The following is a 13,835-nucleotide window of genomic DNA, read 5'->3' on the forward strand; positions in this document are numbered from 1 at the left end:
CGCGCGGAGCTCGTCAGGTGCCGATGAAGACGGGCTTGCGTCTGCTTGCTGCCCTTGGCTGTCGCCTGGTGTTCTATTCGGCCAAATCCTGTCGGCTGCGCCAGTAAAGATCGTTTCCCCAAAGTCCGGTGTCGATCAGGAACCCAATCGCCCGGGCTCCGGTTGATTTGGCAGGAGGCTGGCAGGGCGATGGTGTTGAAGTTCTTGGAGACGGCGGTCGAATTGACGAACTCGAGGCGTTGGGGTTGATTAAGTGAAACGGAAGTTTATGTACAGCTATTTACATTAGGATAACTGGGTACATAAGTAATAAAAAGAAAAAAACTCAAACTTCAGCTATACTCTAGCTTCGAGTGCGCACAAATCACTCGAGCTCCTCAGCTTCGTCTAACTCTCCTAATCTCGGAGCGTACACAAACCGCTCGTAAAACAACGGCCGAGACTGTCTCGCCGCAAGATCCGTCTAGTTGCTCGGTACGGCGCTGTACCCTTAACCTCCGACGCGATCTTAACCTCGACTAGGGAGCTAACAACTCCCAACCTAGCGTTAATGGTCGAGACTCCTTGTCCCGCCGGGAACTGTCAGCTCAGCGCTCAGACAAGAACGATTTTCAAGGGCAAAGTTCAGCCTTATAAAACCTCGAGATCACCCTCTCTCGGGAACGCCCCTGAAGCATTCGTACACGCGCACGGGATTGCCTAAATTCACGTAGACAGCTGTCACTCAGCACGGCACGGAATATTCAATGAGGCGCCGCTATCCTCGGGTCAACGGCACGCTTGCAGACGAGCAAGTTCGGGCGACCCCGCGTGGTGAAAGCGAAAGACGGCGACAGTGCGTCATGCTGGCCAGGGCGCGACAACAATAGAGACACCGGTAATCCCCCCACCTCCGCGCGTCGAGCCGACGTTCCTGGAATTCGGCGGCGCTATTTGCTTTCTCAATGAGGGATTAGCCTTGAGGTATGCGGTGGGCCAGACGATGCATCTCCCGTGCACGCCGTGACGAATTAGCGGCGGTTGCAGCGCAGTGTCGGCAGTGCTACGTCGCTAGACAGAGCGGCGGGTTATCACGCGCAGCCCGGGCGCCCGGCTTCTAATCTCGTAAGTGGACCTTACAGGGCTTTTTCATTTTCTCTACTGACCTGGACGCCGGAGCCCATTCCTTCCGCTCTGGCGCATGCCGGAACGGCTCGACGTCAAGGTCGTCATCTGAGGGCAAGGGGGTGTCCAGCGGACTGGGCCCCCTAGACTTGGAATGGGCACCCTTTGCGGTGCCCTTCGTTTTGGCCGCGACCGCCGAGGGCGTCAGGAGCGCCCCGGTTGGCACAGGCGGTGCGGCGGAGGTGGGAACTGCTGCAGTTTCCTCCAGCTGCACGTCCTTCCGGCCCTCGCATGTGCTTCGGGCCGGTGTAGAGGAGGAAACAGTGAGTGCAGCAGCATCCCCACGAGACGTGGATGCCACCACAGCCGCTGCTGGCTCAGCGAGCGGTGCGGAGGCGGGTTGGGCTGCCTGAGGCAACCCAGAGGGGTACGGGGGCGGGACCAAGTCCGACTCGCGGTACTGGGTCCCTGCCGAAACAAGACGTCGCTCCGCCCCCCGGCGAGCGGCATCGGCGTACCTCCCCAGGGGGAAAGAGGCGAACCTTTTTCGCGCCTCAGGGAAGGAGACGTTCTCGGTTACTTTCACGTGGATTATCTTCTTCTCCTGCTGAAACTTCTCACAGCTGCGGGACCATGCCGCATGCGGCCCCTGACAGTTTGCGCAGGTGAAGGTGGTGGAGTCACACTTTTCAGTGGGGAGGTCGTTTGCGGCGCATTTTGCGCAGGTCTGTTTGCCGCGGCAAGAAGTCGTAGCGTGCCCGAACCGCTGGCACTTGTAGCAGCGGAGGGGGTTAGGTATGTACGGACGTACACCACACCTAATGAAACCAGCATTGATGTGCTCAGGAAGTTTTCAACTGCTGAATGTTAAGATTACGTGCTTTGTTAGTATTTCTACATTGTCGTGACGGATGGGGATTCTCCTGACAGCTGTTACGCCCTGATCCTTCAGGCCTTCCAGAAGGTCGGTCTCTGTTTCACTTAGCAGATCTGGCTGAGATATTACCCCCTGCGAGCTGTTCAGGCTGCCGTAGGGTGTGACAGTGATGTCCAGATCTGCCATGCGGGTTTGGGTCAGGAGATTTTTGGCTTGCTTGCTGCGCCTTGACTTCAACCAACACTTCGCCTGTTCGTAGTTTTTTTGCCTCGAAAGATTTGCCAATGATTCCTTCAAGGAACTTGGAGACGAGGAATACAGATTGGGAGGAGACGGGTTTGGATTTGTCTATTGATTCAAGGACCAAAAAACGGGGATAGTTGTCATGTTTCGTAACGTTGATAGTTGGTAGGGGTGGAAAGGAAACTTTGGTGCGGTCCCTTTTCGGGGGCCGATCACGTCTGGGGGGGTGGTTTGAAAATGCCATATGATACTTTGGAAAGCAGGGAGACGGGGGTACTTTCTCCTTTGACCTTACCCTGGTAGTCAAAAAAGTCCCGGAGCTCCCTACGTGGTAAACAGGCAGGGGGCCCATCGGCCGGAGCTTGACCAAGGCTCCGACGGCCACCGTTCGTGGTTTCTAACCCTCCACCTATAAACACATCGCCACGGTTGGATCCAGCTTATGTTTGGGGGCTCGGGGTCCGCGGTATCGCCAGTACCGTCACCAAGATTTCTCAAGGTGCCCCGTGCGGGGGGCTGAGCTTGTAACGCATTCCGATGTCGGGTTACGCAATACTATTCCCAGGGGAAGTATCGCCTTAATTACCAATATTTTCGGTGTTAATTCTGAAATACAAGGAAGTATAATTTCCATGCGTCTAGAATGCGCATATATCGAAGCTGCATTCGCAACATATTGTTACGATAGAAGCGGAAGAAACGAAACTTGGAGAGAAGACGACGAAAACGAACTGACCGGCCGCGAGTGGAAAAGAGGAGGAAGACGTTGGTGCTGCGCGCTACTCGCTCTGTGCTCACCGCTCCCCGCCTACGAGTTCCCTGCGCACTGGTCGCCCCATCTTTAATAAAGCCCATCTCATTCCCTACGACCGTGTCAATTGGTGGAGGAGCCGGGTATCGACACCCCCTGGAAACAACCGACGACTCTTGACGGAGCAGGCGGATTTGCTGGGCTACCCTCCAGACAGACCGGCATGCCGAACACCCGAGCTACTGACGCCGCTGCACCACCAAGGGTGAGCATCTGGCCCTACCCGAGGGAACCGCGCAGGTTTTTGGGGGCTCCGGATGGGGACGTAGAAGATTGGCTGAAACATTATGAAAGGGTCAGCAAGTACAACCACTGGGACCCGGCGTCACAGCTCGCCAACGTGCCCTTCTCTCTCGATAAAACGCCCTTGTGTGGTTCGAAAACAACGAGGAAAAGTTGACTACGTGGGATAACTTTGTTACCGAGATTAAGAAGTCTTTCGGGGATTCAGGCGCTAAAAAGAAAAAGGCTGAGCAAACTCTCGCGCAACGAGCCCAGGTTCCTGGAGAAACCTGCACAACGTACATCGAAGAAGTGCTCCAGCTGTGCCGCTTGGTTAACCGTAGCATGTCCGATGAGGACCAGGTGGGTCACCTGCTCAAAGGAATTGCTGAGGACGCGTACAACTTTTTAATAACGAAGGAAGATCTTGTGACTGCACAGGACGTGATTCGCCACTGCAGGGCGTTTGAGGCACTGAAGATGCGGCGAATTGCTCCCAAGTTCGGTCGTCTAGCAAACGTCCCCACCGTAGCGACTGTGAACTTCAACTCGAACCCTTCAGAAGATATCGCGTCACTGGTTCGCAGAATTATCAGAGAAGAGCTTGGCCAGCGAAGCGTCTGCCGCGACTCGCCCTGCCATCATTGTCCCGCTCCAGCCCGCCCCGTCTAGCATCAGTGTGCATTGCAAGAGTCATCAGAAGAGCCTCCGATGCCCTGGTGTGAGGACAGTTCGAGGTGTCGGCCAACCACTTTTCGGAATGAACGCTCTGGAGCCCGGGCTAATCGGTCCCCGTTTCGGAGGTTTGCATCGTCCAATAGTAACCCTCCGCGCCGACCTCCTGATGATCACAGACGACCCTACCAAGGATATGTTGCGCCCCGACTGCCTCCTGTTTGTTATAACTGCGAGCTCCCCGGTCATATATCTCGATTTTGTCCCTATCGCCTACGGCAGCCTCAAGGACATTTTGTGAGACCACCTACGGCAATGCGCAACAACCCGCCTTCCGACACGACTATACCGACTTCCACTTTCTACCGGTCCAGCCAGTCAAGCAACATGCGCCACGACTCGCCCGCGTCCGACCGCAGCTCCTCTCCTCCACGTACGCACCAAGCCCGATCACTCTCGCCGCGGGGAAGGCGAGGATCGCCGACGCTGGGAAACTAGCTTCTGCGACCCACGGGGGTGAGGTCGCGAGACGGTCGCTTTCACCAATTCCCCACCTGTGATAATGTCAAAAAACAAAGTGATCGTTAGTGTGAATGGTGTAGAAACGTTAGCTTTAGTGGACACTGGTGTCGCAGTTTCGGTTATGAGTGTTTCTTTCAAGAATCGTCTTGGACACAAAGTTTTGTCTGCGTGTGATCGCAACGTTCATTTCCGCGGTGTCGGGGGCGAGCATCTGCGCGCTATCGGCGTTTGTTCCGCGACAGTTACGCTTGGTGAAAAGGCATTCCGGACGGAGTTTCTTGTGCTGGCGCAAGCTACCCATGATTTTATTTTGGGTATAGATTTCCTACGCGACAGCGGAGCTACGCTCGACTGTGGTACTGGCGAGATTTCTTTCCGGAGTGAAATTCTTCCCACACCAAATGACGATCCCAGCGAGACCAGTGCAGGTGTGCTTTCAGTTGCTGAAGACACCCTGTTACCAGCTATGGCAGCTTCGTTTATTCCGGTGAACTCTTCTCGTTTTCGTTCGAAAAGCTGCACTCTTTTAATTGAAGGTGATGCGAACAACATGGTCAAGAAAAATATTTTGGTGCCCCCAGCTCTGGTCGAGGCCACAGACGGACGTAGTCATGTGTGGACGGTAAATGCATCCAGTGAGCCAGTAGTCCTTCCCTGTGGATTCAAGATAGCCAACTTCGACGAACAAGTCAACGTCGCCATTCAAGCGGTGAATCACAACCCCGACCATGCCACGACAGAAAAACCTGACTATACCGCCGCCTTTAAGCGCATGATCAACAACTCCCTTTCGTCGGTCGAACAGTGCGAACTACTGAAAACGCTCGCTCCTTATGCCTCGACTTTCGACTTTGCCCAGGACGATCATTCCTTTTCCGTTCGTGCCTCCCGGCTACAGCATCGAATCAACACCGGTGATGCGACCCCTATACGCCAGAAGCCATATCGAGTGTCGCCTTAAAAACGAAAAATAATCAATGACCAGGCGCAAGAGATGCTAAGCAAAGGGGTGATCCGCGAGTCCTCCAGCCCTTGGGCCGCACCCGTAATCTTGGTCAAGAAAAAAGATAACTCATGGCGATTTTGTGTCGACTATCGTCGTCTCAATGCTGTCACCAAAAAGGACGTATATCCCCTACCGCGCATCGATGACGCTATCGACTGCCTTCATTCCGCTTCATATTTCTCCTCTCTCGATCTCAGGTCAGGATATTGGCAAATTCCGGTGCACCCATCCGACAAGGAAAAAACAGCCTTCGTGACACCAGACGGCCTATTCGAATTAAACGTCATGCCTTTTGGGCTTTGCAATGCGCCTGCGACGTTTGAAAGGTTTATGGACACCATTTTGCGCGGCCTTAAATGGGAGATATGTATGTGCTATTTGGACGACATCATAATCTATGGCACGACGTTTAGCGAGCATAACCAACGCCTTGGAATTGTTCTCGACAGGATTCAAAAAGCAGGGTTGGTTTTGAATTCAAAGAAGTGTCATTTCGCAGAACGTCAAGCAATCGTGCTCGGGTTTCTCGTCGACAAGGACGGTATTCGGCCCGACCCGCAAAAGATCTCAGCAGTTCGAGGCTTCGTCACACCGCGTTCGTTAAAAGACCTCAGAAGTTGTTTGGGCCTTTGTTCCTATTTTCGACGTTTCATTAAGGATTTCGCCCAACTTTCTCACCCCCTGAATTGCCTGCTACAGAACGACACCCGTTTTGTGTGGACGCCAGAATGTGAAGCCGCCTTTCAGCAACTAAAGTTTTTACTTACTTCGAGCCCAGTTCTTCGCCACTTCAACCCAGCTGCTCCTACCGAACTTCACACCGACGCTAGTGGAGTCGGCGTTGGTGTTGTACTCGTCCAGCTCAATAGCGGCGCGCAGCACGTCATCGCTTATGCCAGCCGAACGTTAACGCAAGCCGAACGTAACTACACCGTTACTGAACTTGAGTGCCTAGCTGTGATCTTCGCCGTTCAAAAGTTTCGTCCTTACCTGTATGGGCGTCACTTCTCCATCATCACGGACCACCACTCACTATGCTGGCTCGTTGGCCTGCGGGACCCATCTGGTCGGCTAGCTCGCTGGGCATTGCGCTTACAAGAGTACGATTTCTCTGTGTCGTACAAGAGCGGACGCCGACACACTGAAGCGGACTGCTTGTCACGCCTTCCTGTCCCGGCGCCTCCGTGTGACGACGATCACTTTGATGACTGTCTGGCATCTCTGTCGACTGCAATTCCCTCCGCCTCCAACTTGAAGGAAGAACAACTGAAGGATAGTTCTTTAAAAACCATGTTTGATGCAGCGCAGCGAGCGCAGCCATTGTGCCCGTTTGTCGTGCGCGACGGCTTGTTGTTCAAGAGGAACTATTCGGTGGATGGCGCCCGCTTCCTTTTGGTTGTTCCAGCCAGTGTTCGCGCCGCCATTTTGCATGCTACGCACGACGACCCCACAGCGGGTCATCTTGGCTTTGTGCGCACGCTACATCGGCTTAAACAGAATTTTTACTGGCCAGAAATGCGTCGATTTGCGAAGCAATACGTTGCCGGCTGCCTGCAATGCCAGCGTCATAAACGCCCTGGGCGCCCTTCGCCGGGACCTCTGCATCCCGTGACGCCACCTACGTCACCATTTGAACAAGTCGGAATAGATCTTCTTGGACCTCTACCGAAGTCTTCGACAGGTCACCGGTGGATTATCGTGTGCGTCGATTACTTGACCCGGTACGTCGAGACGGCCTCTCTCGTTGCAGCTACAGCTGAGGACGTCTCAGCCTTCCTTCTGCATTCTGTTATCCTTCGTAATGGCGCTCCGCGCGTTATCATCAGTGACCGCGGGCGACAGTTTACGGCAGACGTTTTAGAAGAACTATTGAGACTTTGTGGCTCTGTCTCTCGCCATAGCACCAAATACCATCTGCAAACTAATGGTCTGACGGAGCGCACAAACCGCACGCTGACCAATATGCTATCAATGTATGTTACGTCCGACCAGAAGAATTGGGACACTGTGCTACCATTCGTTACGTACGCCTACAATACCGCCAAACACGAAATTACTGGCTATGCTCCATTTTTCCTACTGTATGTCCGTGCTCCACGTACATTTCTCGACAGCATCTTGCCCTTCTCACCACATCACCACCTTTCACTCGCCCAAACTTTGTGCCGTGCTGAAGAGGCGCGCCGGCTCTCCCGTATTCGTACTCTGAGCTCGCAAGCTCGTACCAAGGCTCGCTACGATGACCGACATCCTCCCGTCGCTTTCAGTCGGGGTGAACAAGTTTGGTTATGGACTCCGGTGCGCAAGAAAGGACTGCACCAAAAATTCCTCTCCACTTACTCCGGACCGTTCGTGGTGCTCTCCCGCTTCAACGATTTCAACTATGTCGTCGCCAAAGTCACCTCTAATAGTCGCCGCTCGAGCAGGACACAGGTCGTGCATGTAGCTCGCCTGAAACGCTGTCACTCTCGCACCCCTTAACTCGCTCGGCGAGCTTCGTCTGCCCCGGGGGAAAATGTTACGATAGAAGCGGAAGAAACGAAACTTGGAGAGAAGACGACGAAAACGAACTGACCGGCCGCGAGTGGAAAAGAGGAGGAAGACGTTGGTGCTGCGCGCTACTCGCTCAGCAATAGCTCTAGCTCTATGCAAAGTACCGCAGCATGTTTCAAAAATCATCATATTATCTGATTCGATGGCAGTTGTATCGGCGTTAACTTCCTCTTCGGACTCTCCATTGTACCGCACACTATTATTTTTTGTTCCTAGGCACGTGAAGGAGGTACGCTTGTCTTGGGTTCCTAGCCATACGGACCTCAGGGGCAACGAGCAAGCGGACCATTTAGCTAATCTCGCCGTCACAGCTCCCATTCAATTCGGAATTCCTAATCTGGCTCTATTTGAATCTGCGAGACTAAGACGGTATTGGCATTTAGACGCTACCCGTTCCGATTCACTCTTATCATTTGAAGAGTTCCAACATTTAAAGTACGGGTGGAATGTTCATTTTTGTGGCTCTCGGCAATGCGAGGTGACCTTCACCGAGCTGCGCTGCAGGGTACCGAGGCTTAATTTCTATCTGTTCAGATCAGAGCTTTCACCTACAGAACTATGTGTGCGGTGCCAGGTCCCCTAAACAATCAATCCTTTTTTTCCTCGACTGTCGCCGTTTCTCAACAGCTAGACAACTGTTTTTGAAGGAGCCGATTGAGAGGTTGGGGTTGACTTTATCGATAACACTTATATTATCTATTGGCGCATCAAGTCTGGGGTTTGCAAGAAGGGATATATATAATTGCATTCAAAATTTTCTTTCTGCCTCAGGTCGTTTGAATTGCTAAGCGGTGCTGATTAATGGGTAATTCGGGTTTCATTAACAACTAAGTTTCCTTTTACAGCCTCTTTCCGGAAATAAGTATATTGAAGTCCCCGCGTTTTTAACCGATTTAGCCCTGGCCAATCCCCCCTTGTGGGTTCGTGCCAAAAAATTTGAGGACATCATCATCATCATCATCATCTCACCGCTCCCCGCCTACGAGTTCCCTGCGCACTGGTCGCCCCATCTTTAATAAAGCCCATCTCATTCCCTACGACCGTATCAATATTATTTTGAATCATGAAGAGTTTTTGTGAGGCGAGTTTGGAGTATTTTTAATTGCAATTGTATTACTTTCACTGTAAAATAGGTGTTTTCCAGAAGCGCCATTGATCTGCACATCACTTTATTCTGTATTTTTAAAGGGACGTTGGGTGTATTTTTATTTTTTCTGTAACGACTTTGAGGAGTCACGTTGGGCGTACTTTCTTGTATTTTTTACCTTTTTTATGGCAAAGCACGAAATGTTTGTTTTAGGAACAAAATCGATTGATTTCTTGACAGTGGCATAAATACAAAATAAGCATTGAACACGTCGCCAGGTACTCAACGAACAAATAAAAATATAAACATCAGTCAAAACTGTATTTAAAGTCGCTCAATTAGTAAAGCGTGGAAATATAAACTAGAAATTTCCATAAGGACTTTACTGAAACACACTTAAATTTTAAAAAAGGAAACCACTAGCAAACAATTAGGTCCGGCCGGGCAATAACAGTTGCCTTGATACTTGCACTTGTTTCGCGAACGCTGACTTTGCTGGCACCAACGCTTTCTGGCATGTTGCCCAAGTAAGTTATGGATCCTTCATTATAATACTGCACGTGTAATACGGCGCTTTAAATCTACAGCGAAAAATGCGAGTGCATTATGCACATCCAACCCCCCAAAAAACGAAAAGATTTGTAATAAATCCGCACTAGTCACTCCATGTTGCACCTTTCGCTATGTTTAATGTCTATAATAAAGCTTCCACAATCCACAATTTTATGCCCGGCACTTCTCTTAGTAGCTGGCTAAGGTGAAGCGTCGTTCAAAAGAGAGTGGGACCCAAGTGGCGACCAGCTTCCCAAACTTGTTCTCCCTCTCTCTATTTTCTTCTTGTGCACTGTTGTGGTAGGGGTCTTGACGTTTAACCCGCTTCCCTACCCCCCTTCTTCGCGACATTGGGAAAAGATTACCATTCTGACACGCCATCTTAAACGACTTTCCAGCTATCCCACACGAAACAGGTGGCCCTCAACCCTACAAGATTGCTACTTCACGCGGCACCTGCCCGGTCAAATTGTACACACGAAGCCCCAGATGAGACCCCTTTCTTGAACTCCACCGTATCGCCCCGTCCCATTTCCTCTCCAGTGAAAGCAATGTGGCCGAATGTTGCACGCCAATAGAGAGTTTTAGACTAGCCGCTAACGTATGCTACGCTACCGGCGGCGTGTTCCGAGAAGCCACTGCGCGCGAGCGCGTGAGCATGGCGAGGCCAGTCACTTCACACCTGAACGAATGCACACATGCCCAGTCAACGTGAGCATTGCGATCTCCAAACCGAGATCTCCAGAGATAGTTCATAACAGAAAAAGAAAAAAAAAACTTGCAGGGCCATCTACGTTTGTACCCTAAGAGGCGCGATAGCGATATGCTGCCACTCCCGCGGTATGCTTTCGTACTTAGTTGCTGCATTTCCTGTTTAACTATGCTTCACGAGCACTAAAGGTCAGCCCAGAGAGCAAGATTAGCAACGAGGGTTTTTATTCGCCGTGTGCCAGTAAAGACAGAGCCTCAGTGTCTTAAAATTTGATCGGGAAAGGTCGCGGATGCGAGGTGTTGATCAGTTTGTGTGACGAGGCGTCGGTGTCAGTGTTTAAAATGTTTATTCTGTGTCTGTGATTTATGGATCGGACTGAAGAATTTTGCTTTTTAGGAATAGAGAGAGAGAGAAAGCGAGAGGGAGTGAAGACCTTTGTTCAGGAAGAAGTGATTGTGGTTTAGGGAAAGTTGGTGACGAGGTGATATGGAAAGGTGAAACCTGAAGACGAGGGAACCACATGCAGCAGCTCCTTCTCTTGCCCTCTCACTTGGGAGGCAGCTGGTCAAAGGTGGCTTCCATGTCTCGAACGAGTGGAATATGTTATCTTTGAGTTGTTCTCGCCTGACCGTACAGTTGGGCATGGCTAAGATGCGTTCAAGAGAGTCTCTGTTTTCTTGATTTCAGCAGAGTTTTAAGTCAATGAATGATGTTTTAACAGAATACTAGATTTGCAGATTCCCGTGTTGGCTTTTCGTCCACAGAATTTGTTATATATTCGGCATTGCTACCCTATTGTAGCAGCGCGGGAGGTCGCGCTCCTAGGTATAGGATGGGATTAAGTTCTTAGCCTTCTTTTAAGAGGCCAGTGTGGTAGTCGTGGTTTCAAGGAGCACGGTATGTAAGTTTGTGTGCCTCTTGGTCAGTGCATCGTTCTCTTCCAGACCGTTGTGTCGGGCTTTCCAGGTGAGGTTTTCAACTTTTTACATTGTTTATTGGAATGTCTTACCGAAGCACTTAGGTATTCTGCCTCCAGAAGACAGTATAATGTCCTTCGAGAGTCTGTAATGATGCGAAGCTTTCATTTTATTCTTCTGCTGTTCTGGTTTAAACTTTCTATTCTTTCTTACTGTATTTTGGAGCGACATGCAGTCACAAAGATTACTAGAGTAGTCAATAACGACAATGTCCGCCTCGTGCTTTCGTACATCACCGAGACGGTGTATACTGTGGCCTTATGATTTTAGAAGTTTCCCAGAATGAACATCACCTCTTCCCGTGTACGATTGGATTAATATTTTGGTACAGCAGAGTTTGACGCGTAGCTGCTCACTCAATCGGTGACTGATCTATCACGGCCTGCAGTAGTTTCTTCTCAAACGGGGGGGGGGTGCCGGTCTTCTATACGACCTCCCCCCCTCAGACTGTTTTTCCATCCAGTTGCTTCGTGCTCAGAGAGCGGTTTGTCCAATTTTTTGAAATGCGTTAGGAAGACACATCTTGAGGACTCATTTATCGTCATTATCACTAACAACCTATTTGGGATAAGTGCAGGGTGATGGCAACTCCCATTGACCCTCACGCGCTCCTGAACTGCACTTCCCGAGTCCATTCTTTCCGGCAGATATTGTTATTTCATCCCTCCATCGAGTCAATTACCTTACTTTTTCTAGACCCGCCTATGCATCTTGGGCAGACATTAAAAACCTATGTAATTACAAGCTAGATAGACTGCTTTATTTTAGTTATCTTCTGCTTATATGTCTTTCTTAATTTCTGAGAGACTGTCCTTAATCATACTCCCCTGTAACTTAAGACAAGCAATGTTGGTCCTGGCCTAATTCCAGCGAAAACACGCCGCTGTGGTTCAGTGGGTAAGGCGTTGCGCTGCTGAGCTGAAGGACGCGGGCTCGATTTCCGATGCGGCACCCGTTTTCGCCAAAACCCATTCTGTCGACATTTCAGCGCACCGTAAACAACCTAAGGTGGAATAAATTATTCTGGCTACTTCCACAACGGCGGGCCTCGTATCGCACACGCAGCTTAGGGGGAGGAATTACTGGAAATTTATATTTTCTCATCTTCTGGTTGAAACACGCTTAGGGGTACGACGTAAGTTGCCGGCACAGCTGGCGACCATGTCTGTCGAGCATGCTAAAATTGAATGGGCAGAGGACAAAGTTTTTCCGGAGGGCGTGGCACCTGAATAAAATGCCTGTCCTTTCTTTCGCATCCATCGTTGTATCATTGTCCTCCTTTCCAAACGGTGGCTCAGTGGCTAAGGCGTTGCGCTGCTGAGCACGAGGTCGCGGGTTCGATTCCCGGCAGCGGCGGCCGCTTTTCTGATGGAGGCGAAAAGCAAAAACGCCCTTGTGTACGAGATTTCAGCGCACGATAAAGATCCCCAGGTGGTCAAAATTAATCCGGAGCCCTCCACTACGGCGCGCCTCATCGCCTGCGTTGCGTCGGCGCGTTAAACCACACAATGAATCAATCCTTTCCAAACCTTATTTGCCATTGGGCCACATCACAATTCGGCAGAGCCCTCGAATTTTGCTGCCTTAGTGGCAGCACTTTCGTCACCACTTCCGTGCGGCAGTGGTGACCTATTTCCGTGGACAGCTGATTAGCCCGGCTGACATCGGACGCCTAAGAGCCACGTGAAAATCGAAAAAGCAGCCAAATAACGCTATCGCGTAAAAGGACGTAGGGCACGACACCATAGGAGCACAATACAAAGTATCGTATTGAAACCGGACTGGGGACAAGCGTTTTTTTTTTTGAAAGCTCTCTTCAGAATGTCCCAGAAAAACAAAGCCCTCCGACAGTGTAAGAAGGCATGATCAATGGCTGTAGTGTCCGCCCAAAAAGGCAGTTTGGAGAGAGAACCAAACTAACACCTTCGTGCAGACCCAACTTTGCAAGCTGTTTTGCGGAATGTACTAAAATAGAAACTTTTATTCCCCGGATCACTGGGCACACATTCAATTCGGGGAACAACATCCTTTCCGTTGAGACGAAAGTAGACAATCGCATTAGGTAGGTGGTGGCAAATTTGGTTTATTGGTATTAATACAACGCGTTTTCCTAATGACAGTACATAATTATGTAGGAAGAAACGCACCGATAAGAACTGTATCATACCAAAATGGGTCTCACCCTTAAAAACTCCCACCTCCCCGCGCGGGAACCCCTGTGTAGATGCGACGCATAGGCGGAGCGGCGAAGGGACCGCGTTTTATAGCGCGCATAACGTTGAGGGGACTGCGTAAGCCGGTCCCAGTCGATGACGACGTTGGCGTACTTGTGAAGCGGCGTGGACTCTACGTGTTTGAGCCAAGCGTGGATGTTGCTTCGCCGGAGAACGGCACACCGGTTATATGCGCAGCGCGCCCGAAGGAGAGGAAACCGCGGAAGAGAGAGTACTGCACATGCGCCGGCCATAGCGCGTCTGCCGCGGCTATGACGCAA

Source organism: Haemaphysalis longicornis, unplaced genomic scaffold, assembly GCF_048455015.1.
Source record: "Haemaphysalis longicornis isolate Haplotype H1 unplaced genomic scaffold, Haemaphysalis longicornis Haplotype H1 scaffold_7, whole genome shotgun sequence".
NCBI classification, from domain to species: domain Eukaryota; kingdom Metazoa; phylum Arthropoda; class Arachnida; order Ixodida; family Ixodidae; genus Haemaphysalis; species Haemaphysalis longicornis.